The sequence below is a fragment of the Lissotriton vulgaris genome, chromosome 1_1 (assembly GCF_964263255.1).
Source record: "Lissotriton vulgaris chromosome 1_1, aLisVul1.2, whole genome shotgun sequence".
Lineage (NCBI taxonomy): Eukaryota > Metazoa > Chordata > Amphibia > Caudata > Salamandridae > Lissotriton > Lissotriton vulgaris.
In genome coordinates this window covers 1,393,665,478-1,393,681,740 of record NC_141685.1, presented here as the reverse complement: position 1 = coordinate 1,393,681,740, position 16,263 = coordinate 1,393,665,478, and the positions used below count along the sequence as shown (strand labels likewise).

Sequence of the window (16,263 nt, the reverse complement as noted above, 5' to 3'; positions counted from 1 at the left end):
CTTCTTCGGTGACCTCGACCTCGACCTCGAGCCCGACTCCTTACCAGACCGGCGTCGGGACTCATGTCTCCTCTTCTTGTGCTTTTTCTTCGACTTCGAAACATGATCCGACGCCGACTTCGAAGACGACCTCTCTCGAGAAGCAGATCTCGACCTCGCCCTGGACTTCGACCTCGCCCTTCGAGAACGAGACCTCGACGACTTCTCCTTTCCAGCTTTCACCTTCGCAACCAGAAGTTTGGCTTCTCTCTCCCTCAGGGCCTTCGGATTCATCTTCCGACATGAAGAACAATCCTCCACATCATGGTCGGAACTTAAGCACCAGATGCAGTCTTCATGGGGGTCGGTAATGGACATCATTTTACCGCACTCCCTGCAGGGCTTGAAGCCGGTCTTCTTAGATGACATTTTCGAAGAAACTGGATACAGAGAAGCAGAATTAACCAACAAAATGGCAACAAAGTACCAAAAGGCTACAGAGATTCCCGATAACCGTTAGCGTCGACGACGCGGAAAAAAGGGAACTGATGTCATCACGCCGGCGTGGGCCTGTTATAGGCGTCGGTGACGTCAGCGGAGTCGCGAGCGGAGCCGTGTCTCTGTGACGTCCTATCCACGTCGGCGCGAGGCTACGAAAAAGAATTTCCGAATGTTGCTGGCGCAAGGGGGATATTCACAAGGTGAGGAATCCACACGGCAGATGTATCTATCAGAACTGCCCGATATGGAAGGCAGTGATAACCTTGGGCAGGAAGGATGGACGAGTCCTTAGGACATTGCTGTCCTGATTTGCAGCGAGAAAAGGAGCATTAGAAGAAAGCGCCTGGAGCTCACTCACTCGTCTGGCAGAGGTGATGGCCACAAGGATCGCAGTTTTGCGAGTCAAGAGCCTTAAGGGACAGTTGTGAAGCGGCTCAAAGGGAGCGCACATTAAATAAGTTAAACCAGGTTTAAGTCCCACTGAGGCATAACGAAGGGAATAGGAGGAAAGAGATAAGTTATGCCTTTCAAGAAGTGACTTACAAGAGGGGACTTGAAAAGAGAAGGCTGATCTGGAAGCCGAAGGAAGGCAGAGATGGCTGAAAGATAGCCCTTGATAGTGCCCAGAGCAGAGCCCTGCTGGGCTAGAGAAAGAAGAAACAAGAGAACCGCAGAAAGGGGATCCACAGCCTTTGCTGTGCACCATGCCACAAACTTGTTCTACCGGCAGGCGTATACCATCTTATTGGAGGGACACCTGGCTGCCAAGATTACATCACAGACTTCAGGAAGCAGGTCAAAAGACGTCAACTGCCGCCACTCAATCTCCACGTAAGGAGGTGGAGGCTGGACAGGTTCGGGTGGAGGGCCGTCTCCTTCTGCTGCGACAGAATATCCTCCGAAGAGGCAGTCTGATCGGAGGATCGATGGCCATGTTGATCAGCTCGGGATACCAGACACGTCATGCCCAATACGGGGCCACAAGAATGATTTGGGCCTGGCCGCGCCTGATCATCTTCAGCACTCTGGGCAGAAGTGGTGTAGGCGGAAAGGCGAACAACAGACCCCAACTCAACTTGCGATGAAAAGCATTGCATAGCTAGTGCCGACTTGGAAATTCCAACATGCAGAATTGCTGACATTGCACGTTCTCATAGGTGGTGTATAGATCTCACCAAGTCTCTCGTGATCCATCATGCACCCATGGGCGTCCGCAGGGGGGGGGCAAGGAGGGGCGCTTGCCCCCCCCCCCCCCCCGGAGGGACCCTCCTTGCCCCCCTGCGGACGCCCCTGAAAACCATGACTTCAAGTTGGGGTTCTCACTCTTTCCTCTCCTTTCTTTTATTTGCTTCCCTGTGAAATGGATCCAAAAAAAGAAAGATGCTTTTGCTGGAAATGCCATATTTTCTGACATTTTAATTCCAAAGTGCAGCATTGGGAATAAAAGGATAAAAATATGAACAATAGATAAATCACTAAATAAAGTAAGACAGAGTGGAAGCAAACTGGCCAAACTGATTTTATTCACACAAACACATTAGCGCCACTTTTACAGAGTTTGCCAGTGAAGCGCTATTTTTGTTTTCTTGTCTTCGTTTTCCCTGGACTTGGAACTAGTGCACCAATCCTGGAGGTACTGCAATGTGTGGATTGAAAAACAAAATGCGTGCTGCGACTCTGCGTTCAGGGATGTGGTCTTTTTACCATACTGCTTGCGTTTTGTAAGGATATAAGCAATGGCCATTGAAATGGGTCCATTCAGGGCCCTGTAGTCTTGTCCTTAACTTTTCAGGCAAAAGCACTCACTGATTTCTGAATAGTGAGTGTAAAAGCATTAAGGTAACCATGTTGTTCCTGCTTACATTTCCCATGGTTTGCTAAATTTTGTATTCCCTATAAATGTTTGCTTTTTCCAGGATGTTGTTATTTTTTTTTTGTAGGCCGCATATTGCTCTTGTCTAGTGCGCAATTTAAATTGAGCCTCATCCAGGTGTTTATAGTGGGCAACAATTGGGTTGTAGTTGAAAACAGTGGGAGTTTTTCTCAGTGGGGCAGTACGGTGTTCAGTGGGGGAGAGGATGTGGCACTATGGTCAGAGCTGCTGAATTTGGAACTGGGAACCAGGTTCAGCCTTAATAACCAGTCCACCAGACCACTCTCCTGCGAGAGCACAATCACATGCTAGACCTTAGAAGGCTTTGCAACACCTTAGAAGTCCTGGTGTCTTCGCACCAGCAGGTGGACCCTAACATGACAAGTGTAGGTTAACCTTCAAGGCTTGTCCACCACTATCCATACTGAACTTCACCTCCAGTCTTGCGGGCAGGCCTATGAAGCAGCACACCCTAGAAATAGTCACTGAGGTCACAGGCCCCTTGAGAAGGGCCAGCTCTAGGGCAGTGCAACAAGTGTGACCGCACCGGGTGCTAACTTTAGGTGGAGGCATCATGTTTGCAAGTATATTATGGTTTTAAAAACGCTTGCTGCCTCCTTCCTGGCCTCTAGCAATTTTCGGCAACAATAAAAATGTCATGATGACTCTGGTGATTAATGTTCTTCCTAGAGAGGGATCAGAATTTTGTCTAGTGGAAGTTTTAACTCACGGAAAGGTAGCTCAGAGGGATAATGTACCGGCTGCAAAGAACATGCGCCATGCAGATCACAAAGTGCACATAATGTAAATAGGTCAGTGGGCTACTGCTTTTGTCAGAGATCCTTTTTTCTTACTTGCAGTTTGTAAGTTAAAATCCTAACTTAGAACAGTGAGCTATTAACTGTCATTAAGAGCTGCATGCAAACTGCAAGGTATAAATTAGAGCGTTATGTCCCCGCCCCCCTTTTGATTGTCCTAATGTCCCAAAAAGTGTTCTTTTGGACAGAAATCAATTCTGATTATTAAGGAGAACCCCCAACCATGGTATTACGTTTTAAATTCCAGGTATTGTGTTTCTCCAGACCAATCACTATAAAACTATACGGGCGACTAGTATGGTTGTCATGCGATTCCTACACCTTGTAGTCCTTAGTCTTATGTAACATTTTCTATACAGTGGTTTACACACATATTGATTGTCTCTGTGTAATGTGTGTGATATAAAGTGCTCTGACACCCTACAATGGTGTGAGTGGCGCTGTAAATCAAATTAAATGCATCTGAGAGAGAGTGGTTATGGAAACTTGGGGGGCACAGTTAAAGGGTGGTAGTGAGGGAATCTATGGCAGAGGTGGTCATTAGGGGGGCACTACAAACATTAATGCACAGAACACCACCAGTGCTATGGCTGGCCCTGCCCTTGAGGCCAGTCTGCCTCACCCAAAGGTACCTCCATTGGCCTTGTTTCAGCAGTAGTAGCTGCAACTCACCAGGGATTGGCAATGCAGGATTTGCACGCACACCAAACTAAGTTCGCAAACTTACAGTCTCCCTGCTTCATTCACAAGCACTTTTAACATGTGTTGCCTGTGGGGCCACTGTAATTAATTATGCAGCAAAGGGTGACAATATTATGTTGACTAAATTATGCATTAAAAAAAGGCTGCAGCGTAATGCAGTATATTTTCAGATATTTTATTATTTTGACCTGTGTACACATGCTAAGTCTCTGGAAAGATTTTGCCTTATTAGTACCAGTGTAACATACAAACGCAGCAGTGAGAAAGGTGACCAGTCAACCTTTACAATAGGCCATCCACTCCGCAGCAACACAAGTCACATTTTATATTAACTTTCGATATGTTTGAGCTACAAACAATTTATTAGTTTAAGTGATCAGATCGTGCAGCAGATCTTCCATTATGAGGCAAATATGGCAGAGCCATAATTTTATAGAGAAAACATTTGCAATCTAGGATATTTTGAACTGTTGTTATGGAAAAAGGGAGTAGTGCTGATGACAGAAACTCCATGGCTCGGAGACAAATGGCTTGTGTTTCCACATTTTATCGTATTTGGTACATTCTGTGATTAAAATATATTCACAAAGTGGGATATGCTTCTAATGTCAATAACTCATTATAACCTTAAATAATCATGTGTATCCATTGGTTGATTAAACTGGACAGTGAAATGCCAAACAAATACTAAAAATTGGGATGTCTGCGCATTTTGACCACACCTCTGGCTCCACCCACAGATCCAATCCTTGGGTTATTCCCGCCCTCTGATTCTCCGCCCACTGTTCCCCTACCTTTTTTCCCCCCACTTCGACCACTGTGTAAGACTCGGCATCCCTGGACCTGATGTGCCGCCGCTGCGGGCGCCGCATGTGCCACACATTTACGGTACCGGGCTTCCGCATAAGGGAGCTGGCCATTATTGTATCCCTAAACGTGGGCACGTTGTCAGTTTGACATTGACTACACCTAGAGGGACTCTAAGTTTCTTTTAAAAAATATAGCTAACATTTGGACCTATACATTTTATTTTGTATACATTAATTGAATGTGTGTAAAATTTAGCAATGCCCGGGGAATTCTTGTAAAGGGAGCACCCATTGGCGAATCACTAGCGTGTGTGATTGCTGCATTATTTATTACTAACTTTGACGTTGTGCTTTAACTTTGGATAAAAGTTATCATGAATTCTAGCACCAAGAAGCCAATATTGGTAAATATGTGTGCTACAAATAATCCCTAACATACACTGTGCATACAGTATATTTAATCTGGTGCTTTAATCATAGGCTGTTTTGAAGTATTCTGATAAAAATAGAATCCTGCTGAAGCCAGCCTTAATAGGTGTTGGATCGAGGACCCGGAAGTCTGCACACCTAGCAGACAGAGATAAAGCACCTTGTCAGAAAGTTTAGCGTTTTGCCTACAGGTGGTGTTTGTTAGCCTGTGGCAGGGTCAGTCACATGTCCTGGATTCCTGGCATTTACCATCCCAGTTCTGCGTCGCAGTGTTTCTTGTGCCCCACCTGGCACACATCATGTCGGTGGATGGTGATGACGTTTGCCCCCCCCCCCCCCTGGAAAAAGGTCTGCAGATGCCAATGCATGCACCTGCAGCTGAGTTTGTCTGCCCTGGCATTCAGAGAACCTGCCAGGTGTTGAACCACTAGGGATATGCCCTGAAGTTCCAGCCATGTACGGAGGCGGAGCGCTCCTTGACATAAGTCCATGACCCCACCCCGCCCTGTTTGTTGCAATACCACATGGCGGTGGTGTTGTCTGTGAACACCTGCACTACCCTTCCCTGGACAGAGGGACGAAATGCTTTTAGTGCAAGACGAATCGCCCAGAGCTCCAGAAGGTTGATGTGGAGCGCGGACTCCGCCGGAGACCAGAGGCCTCTGTTCTCCTCCTCTCCCATGTGGCTGCCCCATCCCAGAAGGGATGCGTCCGTCACCATGGTGTGGTCTGGTTGGGGAAGGGAGAGGGATCTGCCATTGACCCAATCCTGGTTCGTGACCCACCAATGCTGTTATCATGGAGTGCCCTCTGCAATCGGACAGATTCCCCTGATGCTGCACCCACTGGAACTTCAGGTCCAAATGCAAAGCCCGCATATGCCACCTGGCATGATCGAACAGCAGGATGCAGAAGGCCATGAGGCCCAGCAGCCTCAGTCATTCTGACCGAAACCCAGGATAGAGGCTGAAAGATCGGAATCATAGCCTGAATATCCCAGACTTGCTGTTCGGGAGCATAGATCCGAAACTGCATTGTGTCCAGAGCCACTGCGATGAAGAGAAGCTTCTGAGAGGGAATCAGGAGTGAATTTGGAACATTGATGGAGAACCCCAGTGAATGCAGGAGGTCAGCCGTAGTCTGGAGGTGGGAAACTACTGCATTGGGAGAAGCCGCCTTCAACAGCCAGTCATCGAGATGTGGGAAGACTGAAATCCCTGATCTGCGCCGATGAGCTGCTACCACCGCCATCACTTTCGTGAACATTCGAGGGGCGCTGGTAGGCGAGAGTGGAGCACTGTGAACTGAAAATGCTCATGGCCTATAGTGAACCATAGGTAACGCCGATGGGCCGGCAAAAAGGGGATGTACAAATAGGCGTCCTGCAAGTCCAACGCTACCATCCAGTGTTCTGGGACGAGGGCCAACAAGACCTGAGCAAACGGCAACATCTTGAACTTCTACTTCCGGAGAAAGCAGTTGACATCCCTGAGATCCAACATAGGACGCAGGCCCTTGTCCTTCTTGGGGACCAGAAAGTAGTGGGAGTAACAACCACAACCTACTTCTGGGACAGGAACGCGCTCAATGGCTCCCTTGGCCAAGAGAGCCATAACTTCCTGCTGGAGAAGGGCCAGATGATCCTCCGACATGCAGTGATATCTCGGTGGCATGGCAGTAGGGGTAGTCTCAAAGGGGAGGGACTATTAGCAAAACCCACTTGTCCGGCGTGATGGTGCATCAGTGGGGAAGATGATGGCGAATCATGCCGCCCACTGACGTTTGATAGGCCTGAAAGGTCAGACTAGGAGGGTTTAGAGGCTGCTGCAAGGGGAGTGTGAGGGGTTGCTGGAGTGGCCCACCCGCTGGCCCATGAACCACGACGATTGTTCCCACGTCCCCGCGAAGGTTGGGTAGCTTGCTGCGGCCGGTGGCTGGGACGTAGCGGGGTAGCCCTTCCATAGTCACGAAAGGGGCGAAAAGTAGACTGCGCAGGGTGGGTGGAGGCCCAAGGACTTGGCCGTAGCCCTTGAGTCCTTAAAACGCTCTAGAGCGTTGTCTGCTTTGTCGCCAAAAAGGCGACAGCCATCAAAAGGCATGTCCATCAAGGTGTTCTGGATATCCCCTGAAAAGCCAGTCGATTTCATCCAGGCGTAGCGACGAAGCGCTACTGACATTGAAATGGTCCTTCCCAGAGAGTCGGCGTTGTCCAGCCCACAACAGATGGTAAACTTCGCTGCATCCCTCCCGGCGGCGACAGCCTGAGAGAGCACTTCCCGGGCCTCCTCCGGACACTGAGACAGCACCTGCGCAACCGTATCCCACACCGGGTGGCAATACCGGCCCAAGAGATATGAAGTGTTTACCGACCGCAGTCCTAAGCTGGCGGAAGAGAAAAATGTTCTTTCCAAGATGGTCCCGCTTCTTGGATTCCCTTTCCAGTGGAGCGGTGGGGAATGTGCTCTTGGATGTGAAGGCTTAGACCACCAAGCTCTCCGGGGTGGGGTGTTGGGAGAGGAAAGTGGGGTCGCCCGGAACCAACGTCTGGCAATCTTCCTGTCCACGGGAGCCCCCATGTTGGGCCTGGACCACATGCCCAAAGATGTTCTAGGTTGAGAGCCTCAGCCGCCCTACACAACACCACTGCGTATGATGCTCCCTCCTCCGTAGCCACGGTAGAAGGAGACAACATGCCACGGTCAGGGGAGGTGTCCAAACCACTGGCATCCCCCAGTTCCTCTCTCCAATCCTGTTCACAGTCCAACCTGACCCCTCCCAGTTCTCCCCCTCATCCTCTGGATGCCATTCTGGATGAAAAGGGACACCAGGAGTGAATAGGGGCACAAACATCCCACTTGGCGCCCATCCAGCGTCGGGTGATGCCGGCCCGGCTCCGGGTCCACCTCGGGATGGAGGCCGGGGCCGACCGGCATCGAACGCGGTAGTGGTGCCGGAGGAAGCGGCGCCAGTGGAGGCGTAATCAGGTCAACCAGCGCCAAACCGGATCCAGTTATGGATCCAAGGGGGGCCTGCAGCGCTGGGGCCGTCGGCGGAGGAGGCCTATGCCCCCACCAACCAAGTCAGCAGGGCCCGAAAGCGCGCCGGCGGGTTCGGGCTGCGCAAAGGTGGTATGCATCGCCTCTCAGAGCGTACGAAGCTGGGTGGGAGTCGCTCCGAGTCCCGGAAAGGGAGGGAAACGCGGAGTCGACTGTTCGTGCTCTGTGCACGGAGCCACGGGAGGGGCACCACCTGCGTCCCTCGTCGGGACGGCCGACCGACGAGGAGAAGTCGAAGAGCGACTGTGCTTCTTCGACTTCTTTCTATGCTTTGACTTACTTGACCCCGAGTGCGAAGATTTGGGCGAAAGTTGGTGGCTCCGCAAACTGGACCCTTGACCTCTCTCACAACCAGGACTTGGAACGGCGCGGAGCCGACTGCCTGGTGCTCAAGCAGCTTTCGGGATAGCTCCTGCAAAGCCTTCGGCGCCATTGACCGGGAGTCGGAGCAGGCAGAAGAGACACACGCTATGCAGATCCAGCACTGGTTGTGTATTAGGAATGATCCAGATAAGTGTAAAAGAAACTCTCCTTCAGATGGTGACAGCCTCTCATAAAAGGTGTACACTGTGAGGATCGTCATAGGTGATCAATAATTTAGTTATAAGAGCCAAAAAATCTGTCAAAAGTTGAGTGTGTGAGTTATCAATGGGTGTCTGCAGAAAAAGAACTGCTGAAACATTTGTCCTGTATCAAAAGGTGAGATGGCATAGAGGAGCATGTGAATGATCAAATAGAGACTGGATAGACGTATGGTCTATAGGGGGATAGTATTTAAATAACACAATGTGGTAAGCGGATATATATGCAAAGAGCATGACACAATATAACCAGTTGTATAGATGGAATTGGAATACATCAGTGGTAGGCAACAAAAAACACAGAAATATCAAGCAAATGACAGATCTGAGGGATATGCCTGAAGGAGGCAATACAGGAGGTGGTGGTGTTGATCAGGAATGCTGGACTTATGTAGCAACGAATGACCAAATACAATGACAGGTAAAGCCATCAGATGCAATTGAAGCAAAATGATACTGTGCATTAAGGCATTACTATCCAATGATTGAGATTTCAGTACATGCTGATGCAGATGGAATGTCAACATTACAAAAAAATGATGTCTCTTATGAAAGATTATATGCGTTCAGCAGTTCCTATTCCAAATATAATTTATAGGCAATTAACAATGTTGTCTTGTCTGAAGCACAGGACTAGCATTGTATTGACCCTGTCCTTTTTATCTCCCACGGTTGGTATGAGTAAACACATACACAATGATATAATAAGCAGAAAACAGCCATTCAGATCATGTCTTGTAATAAAAGTTGTTCTTCGCTGCTGTGCATTCCAGATACCTTTTTAAAACGTATTCAGTTTTTAGTTACTCTGTGTGTACATTAACGGGCACATGTAAGCCCCTTTTCATTAAGACCACTCCCACTTGTGCATCATAAGCCTATGAAGTTAAAGTCTTGCTAGGATGTACTTAAAAATATTAAAGAATCCGATCTGAAAAACAAACACAGGGTTTTGAATTCTTCCGAGTGCCATTTTGAAATAACTTCTGATCCGAGTACAAGGTCTTATAAGTTAACATACATTTGAATAAATAGTCAAACAAAACATTTTCATGGGGGGGAAGCATCATTTCTAACCAATCTGATTTACACTGGAGTGCGGGTTTTACTCCTTGCAACATTCCAATGCCCTTATGGTAATCCATCAATCAGAAACGTTAACATCACGAAGGAAAAAATACCATTTTGAAAGCTGAAATATAGCAATAAACAGCTGAAAGACGACCAGCTAAGTTATTAAGTTATGAAGTGTGTGATGCAGAGGTTCACCTCAAGCAAAGAACAATATTTATTTTTGGTTAAAATCCACCAGTTATGCAGCAAATGTTTGATTCTGGTGCAAATTCATGATTATGTAAAACACCTGTTTAATCCTATTGGCCTTAGGAAAGGTTCGGTCGTAAAGAAATAGTAATGTGGGGATATCAAGGGGTACATTGGGTGTCAAAAGGCAGTGGAATATGCATTATAATGGGCCAGAGTATTTCATGGGGGGGCGTGTAAGTTTTGAAGGTTCCAGACAAATGGTTTGGAGGATGTGTGAGCTATTAGAGGCGAAGGTTGGGTCGCAGGAGTTCAGTTATGTGATATGCCAGAATAATCTTATTGGTATAGGGGGTGTGATGTGCAAGGAAGTGGCAGCAGAGTGTGTTGTTCTACTAGGTGTGTTAAAAAAATACATTAAAAAAAAGCAGACATACGTTTCTGACTGGAAAACAGCTCCAATAACTGCAGAGACCTCTTCAACATCATCAAAGAGTTCTCAAACCCCCTGTACAACTAACCCCATTACCACTTCAGAAGACCTCTCTGATTTTTTCAATGACAACAGCTTCAAGATCTACAGCAACTTCAACCTCCAACACAAGATGCAAGAACTCATCATCCAGCTGCCCACCACCAAATTGGAGCACCAGATCACCAACTGAAAACCCCTCACCCCAGAAGACACAGCTGGAATCATGACAATGATCCTCTCTGGGGCCCTGCCATATAAAAGATTTAGGAGGAATTCTCATCTGCTCCCATCACACCACCACCACCTCCTCCATCCAAAGTGGAACCTTCACGGACAACTAGAAGCAAACAGAAACCCACAGCAAACCCAAAAGAGCTCAGCAACTACAGACCAGCCTCACTCCTGCCCTTCCCATTCAAAGTCAAGGAAAAACCATCAGCAAACAACTCTCTAGCCACCTTGAACATCACCTACTAGACATCTCACAGTCTGGATTCCGCAGCAACCACTGTACAATAACTGCTCTCATTGCAGCAACAGATAACATCATGAACAAAGAGTAAACCATAATATTCATACTAGTTGACCTTTCTACAGCCTTCCACGCCATCTCCCACAGCAAACTCATCACAAGACTCCACAACAGGAACGAGCGAGTCAGACTCCCACCTACACTTCTGAACCAAATAAACTCTTCTGGGGAATCCTGCAAGGACCAACGCCGTGCCCTACCCTTTTTGACGTCTACATGGAGTGATGCCAATTCAAATTGCTCACCTATACATACAAAGCCCTCCACAATGTTGGACCTGCCTACCTCAACCACCGACCAGACTTCCACAAACCCACCAGGCAACTGCGCTCTGCCACATTCCACCATGTGCAAATACCTTGCATCCGCAGGAGCAAATCAGCATGATGCTCCTTCTCCTACATCACTGCCAAATCATGGTTACTCCTCAGGTGAGAAGCACGATATACAGATCCTCATTACATAATATAACAACAACATACAGTGCAAGGTGGTATCAGTGGACAGTTTTGTTGTGCTAGATGGAAGGAAGTAAAGGTGTGTAAAGAGAACGAGGTAGCGCAGGGTGGGTGAGCTGTCAAGAGGTGGTGTGGCGTCCACTGTTGTATTGAGAGATAGTGGCTTGTCGGACGATGTGGCATCCATGGAATGTATTGGATTACAAGACGTGGTGGGGATTATGCGAACAACCAGGAGGCGGCCATTGTTCAGTGTTGTAATGGGAGGCAGAGGGGAAATAGTGACGAGGTGACCGGAGATGCTGCGGGAGTGGGTGTCGAATACGGTACAAAAAGGTGGCGAAGGGGGTGTTTTTGGAGTACAAGGACGAAGCAGAGTGCGTAGTTTTCGGTGCTGGGTTGGCTTCACCGAGGACTGATTGTGTTGTGCCAGGATGAGGTGGTAGTATAGCGAGTGTATGAGCTGTCAGGAGTAGGACTGTGTATTGTTGTACTGTCAGAAAGCGGGGGCAGCATGCTTTAGTGTGTCAGGAGATGGTGGGGTTGTGTGAGGTGCCAAAAAGTGGCAGGTCTGGAGGATGGAAGGGGGGCGTCTCCGAGGTATGAGAAGGCGGGCTATGGCGCACTTGTGAGGTGCTATGAGACGGTTGCGGTAGTACGAGGTAACGGGGGAGGGTGCACAGGGTGCTCTGGGGTACCAAGGGAAAGAGGGCGGTGGAACGGAATGCTTGTGATGTGCCAGGAGGCGTGGTGCGCAGTTGTACTACGAGAAGGCAGTGGGCTCGAGCGGTTTGTGTATACACACGGCGGTCACACCCCCTTCCTTGGCAGCAGCCCTAACAGGCGCTCTACTCTGTCACCACACACCTGACAGGTGTGGGGGGTTGAAATAACTCTTCATCCCTTGGGACTGAACGGACATCAGCGAGTAGTGCACAGGGGATTCTACTTGGGTGTTTTGCTTCCCTATTCCCCAAGAGAAACACACAAGATTGCGTCTTGGCAGACAGCGGAGCGGGATAACAAACGAGCGAGGGAGCCTATGTGTAAAGTTGTTCTAGGGTAGTGGGCACATACCTGTGACGTCCTACGCTTAATTGCGAGACTTCGAGACCAGGTACCAAAACAATGCAGCTGTTCCACTGCAGAGACCCCGTGCAGTCAAAGGTGGGCGCCGTTGACAGGCAGACCTCCACGGTCCGGCGCTGCGGGCTGAGTCCTGTTCCTTCCCGGATCCTGCCGGGGTGGTGCTGTGCCTGTGAGCGGCGCTTTCACCGTGTGTACAAATGCGCCTCCCGGGCAGCCGCACTCCGCTGTTCCGATGACACTGCCTCTCTGGCAAAATGGCGTCCAGCGACAGGGTCTCCCCGCCCACCCCGCAGGGGCGGGGGAGCGGGGTTCGCCAGCTCTGCAGCTGCCATGTTACGTGAGGCACCGATAGCTTAGCGCGTGGGCAAGGCGGCAGCCCTCGCGACACATGCGTTATGTCCGTGGGCCTGGCTAGTAGGACCCCAGCGCGGATAGTGGCTTCCTGGGGGTCTATGTTCCGATGTCTGGACGGGGGTGACGATGTTCCTGGTCCGGGGTAAGGAGGCCCACGGTGTTGGAAGGTGCCCGGGCTGCTATTCAAGTGTGCCCGAAATTAAATGGTGGCTTGTTTGGGTTTAGATTTACAGCCCTGTTCATTGGTACCTTGGGTTGTATCAAGTTTCGGCTGCGGTTAAAAGGTGCCTGATTTGGGCTTATTTTGGATTGCAGGGTTTGAGTTGGAGGTAGAAGATCCCTATCGTTGCAGAGAGTTTGATTTGGAGCTAGACTGTGCATGGGACTGGTATTGTAGGGTGATTGGATTGCTGTTACTGCCTATGGTTAGAATGAGTCTGGGTTGAGATTATAAAGGCAAGGATCAGATATGTTGAATACCCGAGTTCTAGAGGAGGCTGGAGTTTTGGTGTGCCTGTGTTTTACCCGCTAAGAGTGTCAATGATGGCTGCACTTTCATTGTTTATTTTCTCACGGCGGTGAGCTCGGGCTGCAGAGCACTGACAGCAGCGTTTGACACTTGGGCTGGGCTTTGGGAGGGGTCTCTTGGAGCCTATGCTCGTGTTATGATAATATGCTACTCAGTCAGCTGCCTATGGAGAGGCGGCCTGGTTTTCCTGAAACGCCCACCAGAGCTTAGTGCGCAGGCTCAACGCACCACATATAAAGGGAGCTCACGACTCCTTTCGTATTTCGATGGAGTGTGGCGTGGATGGTTGTTCTGGGGAGCAGTTAGATTGCGTCAGTGAATCCTTGTAGGGCCTCCACGGGAGACGAAGAGACTGCCAGCCGAGGACAAGACTAGGTGTTGGAGGAACTTGGTGCGTGAGTCGCTGTCGGCCTGCTCGGTGGTGTCGACCTTGGTGACGGGCGTTGCTTGGGTGTCTGTAATGGCGGTGTGTTTATTCGCCGACGGCTCTCCTTCTAGTGAACGTTCCAGACGACGGGTGGGGGCTTGTGTCGGCCTATCGCAGGTCGTTCTACTCCACGGCGCGCTCTCTGATTGGCTGACCATGACGATAATCTACGGTGTACTGGTTGTCGTGTGTGGATGTTGCCGCAGAGGGAGTGGCGCGAGGCGCCTAACGGCCAAATGGCAGTCAAGCGCCGTTTACAAGACGGTGCTGGGGCTGACTACTTCCTACTTCGCTGCATTGCGCGGATCTTGTGATATTCCTCGGAGGTCTGTAAAGATTGCCCGTTAGTAAATGCGTCAGAGCAAAATGGCGTGTGCCTTCTTGCTGAACCTGCCAGCGCTCTGGTCACGTGCTTGATTGTGGCCCACGAACTTTGCTCCATGGTTGGCGCATTTTTTTTATATATATTTTTTTATAGCGCGAACTCAATTCAAGCGCATTAAAACGAGTCTCTGTAAATCTTGGGTGCAGTAAGCATTTTGCCTGAAAGGCAGCCTAAATACATAGAGCAGAGAGTGGGCATCTAAGCCGCTTCTACGGCCCCCCTAAGCGGCACATTTTCGCTCGGCCCTGTTAGAGTACCTCCAACCGTAGAGACCCAACGGCAGTTTAAGCAACCTCCTATCCATATAGTAGACCCGATTCCCTTAATTAGTGGTTATAAATGGTTATGGATGTACATGGTTTTCATAGTCGGACTAACTTTGATATGAAATTAGTTTTTAACTGTTATCGGAGTACCTTTCTTTGTCTTGGTGGAACTTGAATAGTCATTGGTGCTGTATGACATTTATTCGAAGTGTTTGAGTTTGATGCAAGTCTTTAAACCGGTTTGCTACAGCGTGCGTTTGGTATAGGGGTTTCCTTTGTAGTTCTAAAGCGTGCGTAGATAAAAAAGGGTGACTCGCTGTAAATGGGATTTGCTCTTGGTGTATGATCATTTACCTCCAATTCTGTAAAGTATAAACTGGGTATTCTTCCCAGTTCATTTCTATTTGACCCATTGATCTATCGTTTGTCCACCGAAATAGTCTCCTCCAGTTTTCAATAGCTGTGTGTAAGATGAGCCACATTCATTCCTTCACCTGGCTGAGCCCTTAAACTCTCGTTCCGTCTGCCCCTCCCTTTTTTGAACTAACCCCCCTATAAATGTACGTATCTCCACCATATATTACACCCTTGTCGTAGTCAGGAGCCAGACACCAAGATTGATAAAGTATTTAATGAATAGCTTAAACTAGAAGGCTCACAAGGAACCGGCAACAGTACACGAACAGCAGGTCGGAACAGCTGAGTGGCAAGCGGAATGTGTGAAGTCACATAAATACAATGGGGCATTCCATGATGGAATTATGTGACGTGACACTAGACATAGAAGAGGTAATGAGACAATGAGGGGGAAAGGAAGTACGATTACAACATCTCCCTTTCCAATATAACAAAACACATTGTATACAAAGCATAACTGTAGTACCCTGGAACAGTAAGTTCATTCTAATACATAACTGTCATATCGTTTGGGAATACATATTTCTCTTCCAGACCTAGTATGTGTGCGTATGTCAACAAGTCTGTTGTCCACAACATTCTCATTCCTTGCGCTCCCCTCTTTCCTCGGGTCCTTTTTTGTCACATGATCTTTCCTCTGCATTCTCGTGTCCACTATCCTTATTTGTATTTCTCTCTTCCTCCTGACTTTGAGCACTGACCCTGTCATTGCTTCTTTGATCATTGAGGTGCACAGGCGTGTCATCCCATTCTAAAATGCTGTCATCAAGTTGGCTATCCTCATCCTCCATTCCTTTCATTATTAACAACTCTTGACCCTTTTTCAATGTTACTATATCTTCCTTGCTGCGCCATCCTTTGCCCTCTATATACACTGCCCCTTTAGATGCACTGCTCACTTGTTCTGGTCTACTGAATACAGATGCACCTTTGTTCACTCTGAATGGCTTCTTTACTAGAATCCAGTCTCCTTTTTCCACCTCCTTGCTTTTTACTTTGTTAACCTAATCAGAATATCTTTTTGTCTTTATTTGTTTATTTACAATGTTCTCTCTCACTCTGAGTGTTTTGTCATCTATGCACTCTGTAGATATGTCGTCTTTGTACCATTTTTCAAATTTGGGAGTCAGTTCATTTTTGCACTTCCTTCCTCTCCTCAAGTAAAATGGTGTGAACTTCGTCGATTCGTTAGGTGTAATGTTATACATGTTCACTTTGTCTCTTATAAAACTTTTTACATTCAACTTGGTAGCAATAGCTAATTGGATGCCTTCCTTCATGAATTTGTTCATGTCCTCCACTTGACCATTACTTTTCGGG

General features: G+C 48.4%; 1 protein-coding gene across 5 annotated transcripts in view; it reads right to left on the bottom strand.

Annotated features, from left to right (window-relative positions):
- KMT2E (lysine methyltransferase 2E (inactive)) overlaps nucleotides 1–13,601 on the bottom strand; it is a 1,891,352-nt gene extending 1,877,751 nt beyond the window's left edge. For 4 of the 5 annotated variants that reach the window (XM_086966923.1, XM_086966942.1, XM_086966930.1 and 1 more), the window contains exon 1: nucleotides 12,554–13,601. The gene's annotated coding sequence lies outside the window, so the exon portion shown is untranslated. The remainder of the gene's footprint in view (nucleotides 1–12,553) is intronic. The other variant, XM_086966938.1, reaches the window with a different exon arrangement.
- Between the last annotated feature and the right edge of the window lie 2,662 nt (nucleotides 13,602–16,263).